General features: G+C 45.9%; 1 protein-coding gene across 1 annotated transcript in view; it reads right to left on the bottom strand.

Moving 5' to 3' along the window:
* MLXIP (MLX interacting protein) overlaps positions 1-18,200 on the bottom strand; it is a 44,492-nt gene that overhangs the window by 25,770 nt on the left and 522 nt on the right. The window lies entirely within an intron of this gene.

Below are 18,200 nucleotides of genomic sequence, written 5' to 3'. Positions count from 1 at the left end.
GTATTCTAATGATACAAAACAGATTTCACCCTGGTAATATCCATTTACATGCAAAGGTTTTGCCTCTGAGAACCTCATCATTTGTTCTGTATTAATAACACTCAGCTAATGAACAACCTTGAGGGACATCTCAGCCGTGGTTTTGACTCAGTAGGGACAAGGCAAACAGGTGACCTTCTTTCTTAATAACAGGCACAGGGCACACGAGATGCCATTTACAACTTCAAATTTAAACCAGTAGCTCTCACAGCACTGAAAAAACATCCAATTAATAACCACAATAAAACTCCTTCCGACTTGAGCAGCAGCATGATCAGGCTCTGATAAGAGATGACTCACAGCAGAAGAATCCCCTGTACTCCTCCCTTAATCAGAGCATTTTAACGTGGACTTCAGGCAGCATAAAACAACATGACAGCAGCACCCTCTGGATTTGGGCAGAAGGGACATTTACTTGTGTGCAAACCCAGAAGAATTTGGTGGTTTTTCATAACTAATTAGGCTTAAGAAACATCAATATTTCAAGAAACTGATTTCTACACAGAGCACTGAAGAAACAGAGACGGAGACATTGAAATATTAAGATAATTCCACCCAAAACAAGCCAATCTCAGGAGGCTGGTCTGGTTGGCTTAACAGGTGGTTTGAATACATGTTGATTAAATGGAAAATAAACGGTATAGTACAGTAGAACTTACGGTTTTTATACAGCTGAAATGCTTCATGAAACTGTTTCTGGTTCAACTTGCAGCTCTCCATTTTTTATCTCCCTGAGAAACTGTCCCAACAGCCCCACAACACACTTAAATCCTTTTCTAATAGAATGCAACAGGGAGGACTTTGCTGTAGACACCAGCCTGAAAAATCCCCTTTTCCCATTCAGAAAAATTTAAGTTCATTCTCCACACCATGATGAGCAAATGTTGCTGAGCAGGACTCTCAGCTGGCCAGTGATCCTGGGATTTGTAGGGAACTCAATGCTGCCCAAAGTAAGAGCTCTTTAAAATACGCTGTGAGGGATGAAACAAAAGATCTTGTGCTGAAAAATAAGGAAACTGAATTGCCTGCCCATGGCTATGAAGTGTGTGAGTGACAGCACTGGAGGAGGGATGTGGATTTTTCTGACTTCCACTGTACTCTGCACACAAACCCCTCATTTCCAGCCTCTCATCTTTCCCTTTTGACTGCGGGAACAAGGAAAACCTACAGCTGGCTCTGCAGTTCAGGAGGTGTTATTTCTGTTTTGCCCTCAGAGAGCACCTGGCCAAGATCTGCACATGGAATTTAAACATGAACCTCCCCGAGCTGAGGTTCAGATTCCACAGGCCTGTCCCTGCTGCCCAGGTGTGTGTTCCCAGCCTGGAAAGCAGCTGCTGCAGACCTGCAGGAATCACCTCTCCCACACACCACTGGGCTCTGCTGTACTATGGTTGTGAACAACTTGTTTTGTTTTCAAAGCTGAATTCTGTAAATTCAGTTCACAGGAACAAGCTACAGAACTGTGTTGTGTTTCCCTGTTTCGGTCACAGAGTCCTTGTGCTCAAACACCTCTTTTTTGTCTTGTTAACCCCTGGTAAAACCCACTTCCCCTGTGCCTCCCCCCAGTTCCTTCCTGTACATGATCACACAATTTTCTGAGGTAGAATAAGAACTTTCCTTTTATTACAAGCAGTAGTAATGAGGCTCTTAATTTAAGCAATAGCAAAAGAATCTGATAGTACAGTAGCTAAATAGATCAGCTTTCTCAGCAACACAGAAAAGGAACTTTCTGGCTTCTCCCCAGCACTTTTTGTCGAAGGCGTGGATTGAGTTTGTTTTTTAATCTCTGATCTGTTTTGTTGAGGAGTTGGGCATGTCAGCTCAGCTCTCCCAGAGCCAAAACTAACAGTATTTCCCCAAACAAAGGTTCATTCAGAATCAGATTCTATGCATTGTGTGCTGGAGCAAAGAGGCAGGGGAGAGAAACCAAAACATTCCTCCCTGGAGAGAATGTGTGGGACTGGGTGAGGAGGCCACACTTGAGCATCTCACTATCTGTCCCTCCAAAATTAATCCCAGCAGCAGCCCAAGGACACTAATCCCAGACAGAGCTCCCTGGAAAAGCAGGATTTAGGGCAGGTCATTTGCTTGGTTACCTGGTTCATCCTCCTCACCTGAAATCCTCCCTCCAGGGATGTGGAAGGGGAAGGATGTTCCATTGCTCACACTCCACAATAGAGAGGAGAGAGCTCTGTGCTGAAGTTAACATTTTAAACTAACCAAACATTTCAAACCAACCAAACCATCCCCACCATTTGATTCACCTTCTTTTCAAAATAATGCTTCAATCCTGAAGACAGAGGTACTGGAACAAATATCTCTCCTTTATCACGAGTGTTATATATTAAGAAGTGTCAGAAAAATAGGAACAAATCAAAGTCAGCCACTGGCAAACTGGGGTTGCAGCAGCTGCCAAGGAACTCATTATCTCCACTGACTTCACGTAGGCAGGCCCAGGTATGCACCTCCTGAGATGAACAGCACAGGGAAAGGTCAGGCAGAAGCAAAGAGTCCTGCCCTAACTAATGCACTATAAGCTTTTCTTTATTTATATTATAAATTCAACACTATTTTAAGCAAAGTTTGGAAGTTTAACTTCATTATAAACATAATTACTGATTAATAAATGAAGTTTGCAGGGCCTGGTAGCACCTTGCTGGCCTCACAGGCACTCCCATGGCAGCAGCCTGGGAATGTCCTGCAGCTCCTCAGGGAGAAGCAAGAGCTGAAATGCTCCTGTTTGGAGAGTGTTCTCACATCTCCCCTGGCAGCTTCTCACAGAAGCACCAGAGTCAGCCAAGGGGAGCAGCCTCATGCTCCAGGCTCAGCCAAACCTGTGGGAGAAAGGGAAACTCAGACCTCTGGGAAAGGCCTTCTCCAGATGCAGGTTTCATGCAAGTTATGGAAGGGTGAAAAGGGCAAAGGGGAACATAAAGAACAGTACAAATATCAAGGAGACTTGGAGGATGTAGTGTCCTTTAGCCAGTGGCTATTTAAAGACTCAGAATATTTAGACAGTTTCTCATTTCCAGTCAGAAATCAAAGGATATTTCTAGACATGTTCCTGCTTTTCAGACATTTCTCCAACACTGACTCACTTTACTACAGAACTGAAACAGTGAGAAAAGAGAAAAGGCTTCCTAAGAAATGCCACTAATGTCAGTCCAAAGGCTGAGAAACTGCCCATGAGCTGCCCATGGCCACAGTTTGGTGTGTCAGTGGCAAAGCAAGGACCAGAACACCAGGTGAGCACATCCCAGCCAGAGTAAACTTAGCAAGGACTACATTTACACATTTCACATCGGGTTAATATGTTTGGTTTTCCTTCTTTTTGAAGCATTTGCTGTGCTCTCTCACACATAGTGGAAACAAGGGTCATTTTTTGAGCAGCTTCAATATAAAGGGAAGTGCCTCCTACTCACTTATTTCACAGTGTTTTGAAATCTTCCACTTCTTCCTTGATTTCTGCCACCTTCTGAGAATCAAAATATTCACTGCCAAGAGCTGCTGCCCAGTGCACCCTCCTCCTCCTCATTTAACAGGATGGTTCTTGGCAAGGACCCTTGTGTATGTAGAGCTACATGTCAGAACCTTTTGGAACATTAAGACCTCAGCCTCGATTAATGAACTGATCAGTATGTGACGATCCGGGACTTATATTATAGTTCAAAGACTTTCACACGCAGAGCTTCTGAAAAACCCAAACAACCCCTATCAGTGAGACAGATCAGCACAGCTCTGTGAGCAGCACACACACCACCGGAGCCCAGAGCTGTTTACCCTGCTGGAGAAACCCGAAACCGGCACTGCTGCCACAGCGGATAGTGTAACATTCCCTGAGCAACATTACAAGCCTATAAATACACTGCGAGACTTGGGGGATCTTATTCTGAAAGCGCCTTGAGGGTTTGCAAGAGCAGAGATGCTCCCCCAACTCTCCCCTTGTGACACAAAGCTTTGAGAGCAGCTGTTTGCAGCCAGCTCCCTGCAGCTTGAAAAACACCAGGCTTGTTCCCAAACCCAGTTATTACAGACTCAAGACTTCAACAACACATACAGTTTTGTTCAAAGTTTACATAAAAGCTGAACCAGAAACTACACAAGAGACAGAAGCAGACTAAAGGCACTGTTGTGTTACTACTGAAGCTACTGAAAGATCAATCAAAATCACATGGAAAGATGATGCAAGGGGAAAATTCCTCCCAGAGTTAACATAAAACAGCCTGGAGTGTGGAAAAGGAGTTTAGGAAAAAATAAAAGCACCTCTAAAAGGTGATATACACCTCACAGGAAAAGAGCTTTGTTGGATCTGTGTGCAAAGAAATGCTTTGGCAATCCCTTCACTAAAACCAGCCCTCCAAGTGGAGGTGAACATCCCATGGACCAGGGGAGAGGCAGATCCTGCCACAGGAGCAGCCCCCGCTCAAGCACAGCAGGGACACTCCCTGGGATTGGCTCCTCCAAGGCCACAGTCTCCACGGAAGGTGGAACATTCAGCAGTGGATAACAAACCTTCCCCTCTGGATCACCAGCCCCAGCTGTGAGACTGTCTGCAGCAGTGAGGAAAGGCTGTGAGTGACCCTTCCCTCATTGCTGGGGCACAGGGCTGGCAGGGCACACACCAATGCTCGGGCCACACAGTCCCCTCACGCCTTTCCCAGATGGCTCCTGCTCCCTGTCTGGGATTGGACAGGCCAAGGGCGATGCCTGGTTCCCACACACGGACGGAAAGCCCAGCCCAGTCCTCAGGGAAGTGTCTCCAGTCCTGCTGAACTGTTCAATCTGTCGCTTTATAATGACAGCAGTTACAGTCACCACGCACAGCACAGGGCTCTGACCAGTGTTTCGAGCAGTTAACTTTAAAAAGCAGTATTTAACCTCATCATAAGTGAAAAGTGTCAGAGAAATACCTTGATCTTATTGTGATGTCTTCCTTTGTTCAGTGACCCCCTGATTAAACATTTAGAAGCAAAATGGTTCAGAAATGCTCATGTGCACTAGTTAAAAGACACAGCTGCACTGGCTTAGCCCCACTCCTTACCAAGGACACACTTTCAAATGGAATGAGATGGTTTGTGTCCCAAAGCAAGAGGTGACTTCACCAGTAAAACATGGGACAGCAACAGAACCTTCTTCACCTTTGCTGAATCTTGCTACAAACAAAACAACAACAAAGCCACTAAATGACCCTCATACAAATCTCTTCAAACCACATTTTTCCTATGCCAAACTTACAAGAAAGCAGCCTCAGTCTTCACCTGGTAAAGACCTTTAGAAAGCTCAAATGAAAGGTCAGTAACACTTCTTACATGTTTATTGCTACAGAGAGAAGCCACATCTCTGAACTTCCTAAGATCTGTGTCCCCATTTCCCAAGCCCTGCCACATCCACCCAGCCCACAATCACCCCCTGCAGAGCTCAGACACCACGCCTACTAATGTGCCAATAAAAACTGCAAATAAAAGTTTTAGGCTCCTTAAGCTCCGCTAAGATTTTTACTGGAGATTTGAGGGTTCTACTTGTATGACTGGATACTGAAAACAGATGGGATCCACGCTGCGTTCCCAAACAACAGCCTTCACACCCCAAAAGTTTATTAGAAACAGTAATAAATTGGCTTTTATTGCAGAATTTTGTACATCTATCTGCAGTCTCTAAGCTGAGCCGTGTTCTTCAATAACGTTTGCTGGTTTCATAAAGCAAATGAGTGAAATGTAACGAGGTTTCCCAAGAAGGGTTAACTATTTCACACAGCAGAGCCAGACAGGAATGCCTCTGCTTCCCATGCAGTTGATTAGAGATTACCCCTCCTCACAGGAGGAATGACTCGGATCAGTGTCACTCCAGGCACAAACACATTGGCTCTCTGCTGTCACAACACCGTGGAATGTCCAGGACATTCAGGCAGCTGGTGAGGGAGGGCAGCAGCACCAGAGGGGCTGACACCACACAGCAGCACACACGGGCTTTATCTGCAGCTTCCAGAGACCAAATGGGCCTGGAATTCTGTCACAGCTGATACCAAAAGCCGCCCAGCTCACTCCAGCACTTGGCACCAGAGCTCACCAGCTCTAACAGGAGCTCCCTATAAGAACACCCCACAGGTCCAGCTTTCCCAGCACTGGACATGAGCAGGTGCTTGGGGAAGAGTCTGAACAGGATGAGCAGGTTCCTGTGACACTCCTATCAGCTCCCAGCAACCAAACTCCCTCAGCTGTAAAGGAAAATGATAACAAGTACGTGAACTCATTCCCTAAAAGTGAATTGGAAGAACTACACAGTTGCTCTTTTTGATGTGTTTATAGACACTTCCCCCCCCCAATACCTCAGTGAGTTCAATATGGTGTTTGTTTGAAAAGGGAGGGATGATGACATTTTCTGTAGCAAACAGCCACTGTAGTGACTATTGATATTACTCAGATGCCCCAGTGTTTGGGCAGATTGCTTTGGATTCTCAGCCATTTCACAATCTCTGCTTTCTATTTTTGACAGGTTCTGGGTGTCCAACATTACCTGAAGTGAATGCAGTTTCCTCCTTGAGTACATCTATAATCCTGATCGATATTCCAAGTCAGTTCTCCCATCCCAACACTAAGTTCATTTGAAATAACCTGACAATATACAAAGAACTTCCCTGGCTCTGTAACAGATCTATCCATTTCACAACCATATCCAAATCCTTTGTCTTAGTCCTTCTTTTCTAAAAGTTTCATACCCTCAAACCCAGAAAGTCATTCTTGTGTGTCTTTCCTGGTCACAAACCTATTCCCCCCTCTACAACCCCACCATTTTATTTTCCCACTCAAAAGCTGTGTTATGAAGAGCAAAAACAAGTAGTTCATTCTCTTTCACTGTTTCTTGTTTTCCCACATCTGGCACATCAGCACATTTTCTATGCAAGTTCACTCAACCTCCATCCTCAGGGACAGAGCTGGACTGAGCTGAAGGACCTATGCAGATACCAACATGCAGGGCTTTACAGAGGGAAAGTTATACCTGTACAGAAAAAACATGAGCAGCATGACATGGAACATCCAGACCTCCATGTGCTGCTCACAGACAAGCAAATTTCAGAGCCCACTCCTGAATCCACAGCACAGCTTAGCAGGACCAGCCCTCGCTGTGTTGCCTCTCACTGAAATACCAGGAGTTCTCCTGATGCACAGTTGTCACTGTAAATACTGTTAACAGAGCCTGACTTGCCATGGATAAGCTCACTCAGGCTACAGCTTCTATATAAACATGCAGAAATTCATCAGGATGAGCAGAGAACAACCATCCTAGGACATAACAAATGACAACATTCTTTGCTCTGGGAAATGTGGTAGCAGATAATACCCATGTCCAATCAGGAATGCAACCAGGTCTTCCACTGGCCTCTTCCTGTTTGGCACTTCTTCTCTAACAGCTGCTAGAACCACAAGCCCAGGTATTTCCTTTTCAACCTTTTTTTTAAAGTTCTCCATTTTATGTGCATGCCTTTCCTTTTTCACCTTGTTGATCACTTCTGCCTCCAACATGCTGCAAAGTGATGGTTTTCACCAACTCACACAGGCTAAATCAAGTGTCACACCACAGCACCAAAAGCAAAAGTCTGCACGGTAAAATGATAATTAAGAGCAGTCATGGACTTCAAAGAAGAATCACAAAGACCTGAGAAACTCTTCGACAATTCCTGCTCCATTTGGTCTCTGTTCCTTTGGGAATGGTGTCAATAGTGAGGACAAACAGTGAATAGATTTTGCAGCAGACTAAAATCAGGATACAAGATGCAACAAGAAGAGTTTAGCAGAGCAGCCTGTGGTGGCTCTCTCAGCATGTTCACACGAATGTACAGCTGCTGGAGAGCAAATGCAGTGGGCCTGAGTTATTTTTAGGTCTATTGTGAAACCCCAGTGTCACTTCATTCCAGCACCCCCACACAGGCCTGGGCTCTCTATCACCACTCCTGGCTGGATGTGTCTCACCCTTGCCCTACATTAGAATGTTGGAGCCAAGACAGAAAAGTCCCTGGCACAGACAGGGCAGTGTGGGTGAGAAGAGTGTTTTGGACAAGGAGCTCACGTGGGCTGGGGAGGGGTCTGGCTGTCAGACAGAGCAGTCCCTGTGCTGCTGCAGCCCGGCCAGAGGTCTTCTGGCCACGCTGTCCAAGGTCACTTGGGCTGTTCCTGAACTACTGCAGGCAGAGCATGTGTTACTATGGGACCTTGAGGGAAGGGAGAGTAAACAGAGTGGCAGAGGGAAAGCACAGCCAGGATCTCGAGTAAACATCCCATGCTACAGAGTTCCGAGAACAACAAACTTGACAGATCCCAGAAGCAAAGCTCCCGTTGGGCCCCTGCAGTGTTTGCTCACAGCTTGTTGTGCAGACAACAACCCTGACCTCCGAGGAGTAACAGGCTCCACTGCTGGAAGGATCAGTGAAAAGAAAAGGCCTCATCCTGCCTCCATGTGCTTCTGCAGTCCTGTTCTGGGCAGCACTACAAGACTGGCACAAACCCTTCAGGACAAACAGCTGTACTCCCTCCTTCCCCTGCTCCTGCAGCCTGGCAGGGCACAGCCAGGCCCAGGGTCCTGCACTCAGCACCCACTCCCAGGGCAGCAAAGGCTCTGGTGTTCACAGAGCTCCTGACACAGCCACCTCTGGAGCACCCAAACACACAGGACCCTTCGAGAACACCAGGACAGACAGGGCACAGGGGGCAGGCCAGGCTGAGGGCCACAGACACACCACACAGAGGGACCAAGCAGGGCACACTCCCAAGCTGCCACCTTTCCCCAGACCTGCAAGGCCCGAGTACAGACAGTGCAGCTGCTGTCCCACTTCCAAGCCCAGGAACAGCAATCCTCTTTCTAAAGAAGGGCAAACTCATTACAAAAGAGCAAGGCTATCTGGATCTTCTCCTTGCCCCCTCAGTCACCCTTTTGGCTCAACTCTTCAGTTATGTTCTTATTCACAGGCCAACCCTAGTACAAGTAAACCCCACCCAGCACTAGCAAAGACAAGACCACCCTTTCATCTCCCAGCTGAGCTGGAAGAACCCTTTCAGGCTCAAGCAGAAACAAAGCTGTAGCAAGCATGAGATCCCTGTACTTGGATAAGGACAACTCCTTATGGACTAAAGGGGGATCTCTTGACCTTTCTTCCCTCACCCCTTCAGCTCAAAGCAGCATCAGCTCTTCTATTTCTGCACTGAACTGTCCCCCCAAATTCTCTCCTTTGCCCCCCAAATCACTGGGAGAACACAGAGGGACATATTGTTAATCTGCAGTGGATCAGAAGTACAGACACCACAGATGCACTCTGTCCATAAGGATATCCTCTGCTTGCTCTGGTGTGGTATGATTGAGCAATAAAGTAACCCAGAACTTTCCCACTATAATTAAAACCAAGTATTTATCTCTCCATATAGGAAGACATTACCACTTATAAAAATTTCAATAAGCAAAGGCACTGAATACAGAAAAAAGGACTGCATTCCCTGCTTCCCTGTACTGCACAACCAGTTGAACAAGAAGTTGTAGATAATGTGCTGTGTGAACACAAAACAAAGGATAAAAACCTCTCTAACAAGTCATTAAAATTTAACAAGTCACTAAAATCTTTCTGAGCTTTTCAGGAAAAGTGATCAATTCATTAAGCACCGTGTTTAGCTGCTTACACAGCTTCCCTTTCCTCACCCCACGGTATGGCACAAACCCTGCCATGGCAAAGGGTTATCTGTGGGTCACCAGTGGCCTGGCCAAAACACACTGACATATCACTAATTGGAGGGAATCAGATTCTTCCACTAATACCCTGCTACATGATAATCCAAGCAGTGGCCTGCAAGCTCTGTCCATCTGGCCTGTCACCTTTTGTTTTACAGTCTCAAAGGTACCAAAGCAGCTCTGAGAGCCACTCCTGACACCCTGGGCTTTGTGCCTTGCAACTGGCCACAGTCTGGATAACCAGCCAAGGAAAGGAATGTTCTCAGTGGGCCTAAATGGTCCTTTCCAAACACATTTTCTTTCATCCTTCTGACATCACAGCTCACAACCTGTCTAAAAATACCAGTCTTTCACAAGGTAACTCTTGCTGAGCTTGCTCCTAAGTAGCACAGAGTTTCCACACCTTAAGGCACAAACTGAAAGCTGCTTAACAGAGAGGGAATGGCAATTCCCCTGCAGCCAGTCATTCATTGCCAGCACACAGGATGGCCCAGGTGTCACCCAGGCTCTCCTGCAACACTTGCTCCTCAGAGGCATCAAGCCTGTGAGAGACCTCCAAGAGATTGTCACTTGTACGAGAATGGCAGGAAGATAAACACCATCCCTGAGGGAATTCCAGTGAATATCTGCTCAATCCAACGCCACACTGAATCCAGGCAGATCCAGCAACTGCAGCACATCCAACCAGGGCAGGAAAGCAGACAAGGAGCCCTTCTCATTCCTGCTGGCAAAATAAAGGTGGTCCCTTCACAGGCAGGGTCCTGGTTTTATTACCCTGTGCTCTCTCTCCGTAGGGTTCCTCACCACTTACAGGAGCTTTTCTAATGGAGGTGACAATAAGCTGCACATCTTCCTCCTCCTCTCCTAAATCTTTCTTCCATTTGTCTCCTTTGGTTTGTTATTGAAGTTTGCAGTTCCAGTGTCATTTCTGCCAGGGCTTCCTTTCAGACTCCTGTCTGAGCTCACCCCTGAACCTCATGACTTTGTTCCCCCCTTTCAGAAAGGGCCAGCACACACATCTGAGGCTCTGCAGTGTTGAGACTGTTTGGGTCACTTTTAGAAGGGAGAAAGGGAGGAAGAAGCAGTAACTGATTTATCTAAGATCAACAGCCAGGAAACCAAGGGCTAGTGAAGAGCTTAGTGCTTGTGTCACAAAGTAAATAAGCTGTGCCAAACGCACCCTGGAACGCTTCCGATGGCAATTGCTCTTCACTTCCAAAGGGATGGCCACAATAATTATATTGGGAATGGCACCAAGACAGTGTGTTCTATGTTCAAAAACAAACAATCAAAACTGACCTTCCAGCTCCCATGTGAGCAAACAAACAAAAATTATTTGAAAAGACCATGTTTAGAATTTCTATTCTAGTAGTAAAACTATTAGAAGCAATTTCTGGAAAACCTTGCTTTTCCTAACCCCATTTTTCAAGCCTTCCTGCTTCAGAAACTGTGACAATAGTGTAACTCTAGCTTGCACTAAAAACAATCATTCAGGTTTTTCCATCACTGTCTGAAACACAAAGAACCAACTCTATTTTCTTTGGAGGCAACTGAAACAAGTACTTTTCCTAATCATCTTCATAATTGTTTTATGGCCATGTTAAAGGTTTCCTTCCCAGAGCCAAAGGAAAATTGCATGAAAGCTGTAAAATATTTCTATAGCCATCAAAGACTTTAGAAAGCTCGTCTTTTTCCTCAGAAGTAGCTTAGAAGTTTTGTCTATAAAGAAACTGTTTGTGCCAGTGACATTAAGATATCAAAGGACAATGAGGAAAACTGTAAATGCAACTAATTTCTGCACACAAAGAAAGGAAGTGGCAAGCATATAGTCTGTAGTCTATTAATTAAAAATAAAACACCAGATTAAACCCAAACTGGCCCAAGTTTCTAAACTGATCAGGTTGTTCTGCTTTAAAAACACAACCCTTTCTCCTTGCCAGCAAAAGGCAGCACAGCAGCATGAGAAGAGCCAAAGCAGGAGCCCCATCTGTCCTGCCCCATTTCCCTGGGGGATCAGCCATGACTTCCAGATCTGGGGCCATCCACGCGTTCTCTCCCTTTATCAGGCACACCCTCATCAAGGGATTCCTGTCTAACTCTCCCATCACAAATCAAAGCATGGGGAATAAAACCTGGACTCCTCTGGCTCCAGACACACCTTGAATCACCCACCCTCCCTGTCCATGTATTCTTCCCTTCCCCGCCTGTGTCTCCTTCCCTGAACAGCACAGCATAAACATCCTCTTTTCTCCCCAACTCATCGTTCTCATTCATCACCTCTGTCCTTTTTACCAATGTTCTCTAACTCCAGCCTCTTTTCCTCTCCACAGAGTCCCCACCATGCTCAGAGACCTCCCTTTCCTTGCTCCCTTCCACCCAGCCCTGCTGCTGACCATTTCCCCACTCCCAGAGTTCAGTGGGTTTGTAACTCCAGCTCAGACTCAGCCAGTCAGCTGAGACATCCTTTGTTTGACCTGATCTCCCCAGTATCGTTTTTAATTCCCCTTCCTGTTTCCATCCCTGTGACCTTTATCAACACCATCCAGCTCATCATGTGGCTTTATCTTGGCCCTTCTAATGCACTCAATGCACTCCTCAAAGACCCCCTTAACTTTATTCCAAATCCCAGTGAGTTTCACGCCTCATTTCTTGGCCTCTCAACTCTTCCTGCTTTGCAACAGATCTCTGAGTCCTGTTATGAGGGGAAAGATCCCACCCACACACAACGATTTAAAGTTCACTCTCTACTTCAAGCCTGTCAAAATGGCTGTGACATCCCAGAAATGCCCAACCTTCAGCTCAACGGGACCACAAAGCTCCCTTTATTCCTCTCCACCACTTCCCAGCTCGTGGCATCACTGGATACCCCTTTGTTTGACTAAGACTAATCGTAGCTTAAGGACACACAGTCAGATAAGCAGCTGCTCAAGTGACTCTGTATCAACTCTGCTTTCCAAAAGAATGGAAAGAATGGAAATTGTTTTCTCTACGTGGGAAAGTAACCAACAAAAATGATCCCATGACCTACTAAAGGGTGTGTGGAAAACATGAGTAAAGCTAAGAACTGAATTTGGGGGTTCTTGGCTTTGATTCCTCTTGCCACTCAGCAGAAAGAAATTAAAATGGATAAGGGGGGGAAAGATCTGGAAATCAATGTGTTCATTTTTGTTGGCATCAAACTCCATTCAAAGCACATCATAAACATACCAGTACAAAATCTTCACTAAAAGTAGTGCCAAATCCCACAGTTCAGCCAAGTTTGTTTAGACCATGCAACAGTTATTGAGAACTGGCAACCTGAGGACAAAGCAGCTCCTCTTCCCTATTTCAGCAATCCATAGAAAATTATGATTATGAAATCCATACTGTATTTAAGCCAGAAAATAACATCTGTTTTCTGAGTGAAAACACCAGATGAGAACTACAACAAAACATGTAGATAGTAAATGGGAAATCAAAACATGGTATCAACAACATGGATTATTTAATGAAAAATGTGACTACTGTGCATATGCCTGCAGAGTAACACCCTGCACAACCAGGCCACAGAAACCACTAAGAGCTTGGGACCTGCAGAACCACCAAAATAAAATAGCCAGGAGCAACACAAAAAATTGTCTCTGCATCCAAACCTCTGTGTACAGAATTGGTCTCTTCTTCCTTCAGTCATGTGTAGCCCTGAAGACACCAAGACCTCAATGTGAACCAAGGCCTTCTCACACTGCTGCCACCAAATGTTTACTTTGGCAAAGAAATGCACCTCTGAAGTGAGAACAGCTCAGCAATCGCTCTGCAAACTGTCCCGAGGTTCAAGGTTGTCAAGGTGGAGTTTCAAAGTGCATCTTACACAGAGCTTAAAAGCTTGTGACTATATCAAGCATTTGACATAAGCAGGGTAAGAGGCTCAGAACCAACGTCCTGGTTGATACTGCACCCTAAATACTCCATCCTTGCTTGGAAAGGACCCTTATTTTGGTTAATAAATACTGACAGCACAGCAACTCTGCTCAAGTTGGGCTTAATTCATAGGGTGACTACAAGCGTTTTTATAAGAGTAGTTTCTCCAGGCAGCACGTGAAATATGTAACCAAATTCTGGAAGTTGTTAATCTCAAGTTTGCCATCAGAACTTCCCCAGACACACCAACAAAGAATATGTGGCAAAGGTGCTTTGGAAACAAGCTGACCCCTCACGTCAGTGCACCAAGGAAGGGAGTATTTTTGGCTTCCATGAAGTGAAGGGGTCACGTTGCCAAAGAGGAGAGATGAAATCTAGAAATGACCTGGCAAGCTGTTCACAAGGCAGCCTTTGTCCCAGTTCCCAGCCCCGTGCTCCTGTTCCGTGCCACTCCAACAGGCAGGATCCAGAAGGTTTCAGACACGTCTCTCCTGCCAACATTAACACTCTTACCTCAAGTACAACACCTGGCATGTGGCTTAAGCTCTTATTAGAAGGCAGGAGAACTCTGAGGCTGGTTAAGAGTAACTGAGCCCACAAAGTCATCCTCATTTCTGCTCCCAGCCTACCACAGAGGTGGACACAGACTGGCAGTTTGTCTCTAAGGCAGAGAAGTATGTAACAGAAGTTTAAAAGGAGTTTATAAAGTTTACCCAGTGTGAGTAATACTGCTAATAATTCCTAAAATAAAGCTTGTGTGTTGTCTATGAGACATACACGATCACACGCAACTGAGCAGCTCATTTCTCAACTGCAGAGATCTGCAGACTGTGCAAGAAGGGAACCTTCACACAGAAAATTAATGACTTTCAGGGTCCCAGAGCCTCCTCAACCTCCTATTTCTTTACAGGGCATGTACACCACACACTGGGTGAGTATAACTGAAATCTGCACTGTCATTGACCCATTTTACACCCAGAGAAAATAACAAAAGAATCATCTTAAATCTACGTTTTCCAGGTGCAATATGTTGTGTTTCCTACTCCCTGCAATCATTACATCAGTCATTCCAGCAGGATTTACCTCTCTGTCCTACAGATAAACTACCACAAGGTCACTGCTGCCTAACTCACGTTTTTCAAAGCTCCACATGCAGTTCAGAATATGCAAATCTGCATTTCCAAGAGCCTCCTTCTGGTTTTTAACCTTAACAAACTGCATGTCACTGCTCCCAGAGCAGAGTTTTCCCAGGGAAATCCAATGTGCCATATTCCAGCCTCTTAGGGCAATAAGTGGATTACAGTGTCCTTCTGTAAAGCACAATTTTTCACTTCACATGAGCCTTCAGTCCACATTGTACATGGAGCTGAACATGATTCCTCCACTGAAGACAAGTCACCAAAATAAAGAGAAAAAATTCTTGTACCCCAATCCCAGGAAAAAACCGTTTATGATATGCTGTTGCTGGAACATTTCTGACTGCACTTCAGCTCTGGAAAGTTATTTCTGGGTAATGTAATTATTTGGATAACAGTAAAGTTATTATTAAAGGGCTTTACCAAACTAAGTATCAAGATGACATACCATTTTACTTAACTCTGCATATTGTAGGTCACAGAACCACAGGCACAGCTTCTCATTAGAGTGAGCAGTGTCAAAGGTCTTTTTCATTTTGGAAAGCACATTTTTTAAGATCTTTTTGCTTTTGAAGTGCCCTCCCTGCCACAGGTCAGTTCCAGCTACCTACACACCCCAGGGTCTGTGGGTCACCTTGTTTTAAAGAGCTGAGATGAAGAGGGAAAAAACAGACGTTCCTTTTCAGTGTGGTCCAGCTCTCACAGCCATTCTCAGCAGAAAAATGGGTGACATTTAGATAAAGCACAGCCCTCGTGATACCTGTTGCAAACCTCAGTGTTTATAAGTCACTTATTCATTTAGAAAATGGTTTTAATCTGCCCACTGTACACGGCACTGGGCTATGGGCATATTTTCCCCTGTGAAATGCCTTATCTGAAATGAGACTTTTCCAGCCGTGCAACTGGATATGGGAGTGAAACAGCTGTGATGAAAATTAGACTCAGGTTGGCTTGTGCTGCTCAAAGGCACCAGGGAATCACTTCCCTGGTATTCAGAAAGAGGTTGTTTTGTCACAAAAAGACTGACAGTTAACAGCAGAAAGCCAAATAAAATAAAAAAGTAAATCACAGCACAATTAAAAGAGGCCAAGCTACACCATGTACCTGTGATTCAGCATAAATTTGGTCACTTCCAAACAAACCATCCGAGGTAATGACCCAGGTAATGACCGAGGTAATCTAGAAAAACTTTGCTTTCTAGTCCATCAGCAAAGTTAATGGATACCACACCTTTTACTGCTTCTTTTTAAATCTTTAAACACTGAAATACTAGCAGGGGGTGTCATGTGGAAATAAATATTACAGAAAGAGCTCCGTTGCAGCAGCTTCCTGGGGTTTGTATTTAACACAGCTCTGGAAACACGGAGAGTCAGCTCATGCCCCCACAAAGCAAAAAATCCCACTGCTTCACCTTTCTGTGTTACAGTTCTGGTTTCTACATCCCCTCAGTTGTCTTCTAGAGGGAATTTCTATCCAGCACGGAAATGTTAACACAGAATCTTTGTGTTTTGTCAGGGCTGGATCCGACACAATGAAAAAGGTACAGCTGAGGCAACAGCCACGAAAATACCCCCATAAACCAAGCAGGATGAAACCAAACTTGAGGCACAGCACAAGAGGCAGGTGCTGTTTCCATGGGTGTCCCGTGTGCCCTGAGGAGGGCAGGGACAGACCCACAACCAGCAGCTTAATTAATCAATTGCTGAACACAGACGACTCCCCATTTCACACCCACGTTCATCACCCCAAATCAGACTTTCCAGAATTATTTTAACTCTTTTTAGACCCAAGTTCACAGATGGTTTGTTAGACACATTTGAAAATTTACCCCAAAGCTGACACATCATCAGGCTGGATCTGGGCAGAAGTTTCAGGGCTGCAACCAAGCAAACCCTGAGGCACAGAGCCATTAACAATGTGCTTTGCTTTGGCAGCCTCTGAGGAGATATTTCCTGCACCTTGTCTCATACTACCACCAGCAAGCAGAATAAAATTATTTCTTCTAAAATAGATTTGGTGCTCAATTTATGCATCTACATCAGAGTTCAGCACTGTCAATTAGTGTTACAGAATTATTCCTTTGCACTAGATCCTCAGTTTCAAAATCCCAAGGACACACCAGTGGAAGCACAAACTGAAACAAAGCTGATTGAGGCTGATGAGCAGCTGCACATGAGAAACCTTGTTATGTCCCTCTTAATACTTGTGGTTCCTCTGCATGTTCCTCCCACCTTGTACAATAAAGGCAGACTGGTTAACTTGGACTGAAGGTTTACATTTGGCTTTTGTAAGTGCAAATTATTTATGTCCACTGTCGCATACACCTTATCTGAGGTTCACCCTCCTGTCAATAACTAATAATGCACTTGGCAAGTATTATCAAAATTTGAACATTACTTACATTACACCTTCTCTGCTACTGTACAGAACAGACAGTTCTTTTGTTTCCCCTTCATTGAACAATACTTAAATAGAGGAATTTGGGGTGGGCAAAGTTAGTTTTCTTTAGGCAATCTAACGTGGTTCCTATAAATGAAAATAAATGTTTCTGTTAATAAGCTCAGAGACAATTTCCATCATCTGTTTTAATCAACTTCCAACTCAGGCTCAGCAGAGAACATCAGATTGGATCCAATTTCTGCTCCATCACACGGAACAAAAGGCTCCAGCACACATATCTTTCCAAAACGCTTCTATTGCCCAGCTCTGCCTCCATTTTGGATGACAGACAAAGGGGCTAAATGTGAATATAACGCCTCACAGAAGGGATGAAAAGCACAGCCCAAGTGTGAGCAGGAGATGCAGATAAACCCAGGAAGTGCCGCTGCCAGCTGCAACCACCACGGGAACAAAGGGACCGGCGGCAGAGCCCGCTGGCTCCGGTTTGCCACAAAAATAAAATTAGGGGAGGGGATACAAGGGAAACCGGCCAGGTTTGGCACAGAGCGGGGCACGAGGGAGGGCACAGAGCGGGGCACGAGGGCTCACCGCGCCCCTCGGCTGGGGTTCCCCCGGGGGCTGCTCGGCCCCGCACGGCTCCCCTCGCCCTCAGCCCGGCGGGGGATGCTGCAGGTGCCCCCGCACCGGGACCCCTCAGCCCCGGCCCCAGGATCACTCACAGCCCTCACTCTCGGTCCCCTCAGGCCCGGCCTTTTCACCCCCGGCCCACTCATCCCGACCCCCTCAGCCCTCACCACCGGTCCCCTGAGCCCTCACCGTCGGCCCCACTCAGCCCTCACCCCGGCCCCCTCAGCCCTCACTCCCTCAGCCCTCACTCCCGGTCCTCCGGCCAGCGACAGCCCCTGGCCCACACCGCAGCCCTCAGGCCTCGGCGGGAGCCCGCGCGGCTCCAAGAGCTCCCCGGGCACAAACGCGAACCCGAACCCCACGTGTGGGTCGGGTCGGGTCGGTTCGGGT

The sequence above is a fragment of the Pithys albifrons genome, chromosome 17, assembly GCF_047495875.1.
Source record: "Pithys albifrons albifrons isolate INPA30051 chromosome 17, PitAlb_v1, whole genome shotgun sequence".
Classification (NCBI taxonomy): Eukaryota; Metazoa; Chordata; class Aves; order Passeriformes; family Thamnophilidae; genus Pithys; species Pithys albifrons.
The sequence above is the reverse complement of the archived record's forward strand: the minus strand, read 5'-3'. Positions and strand labels throughout refer to the sequence as shown.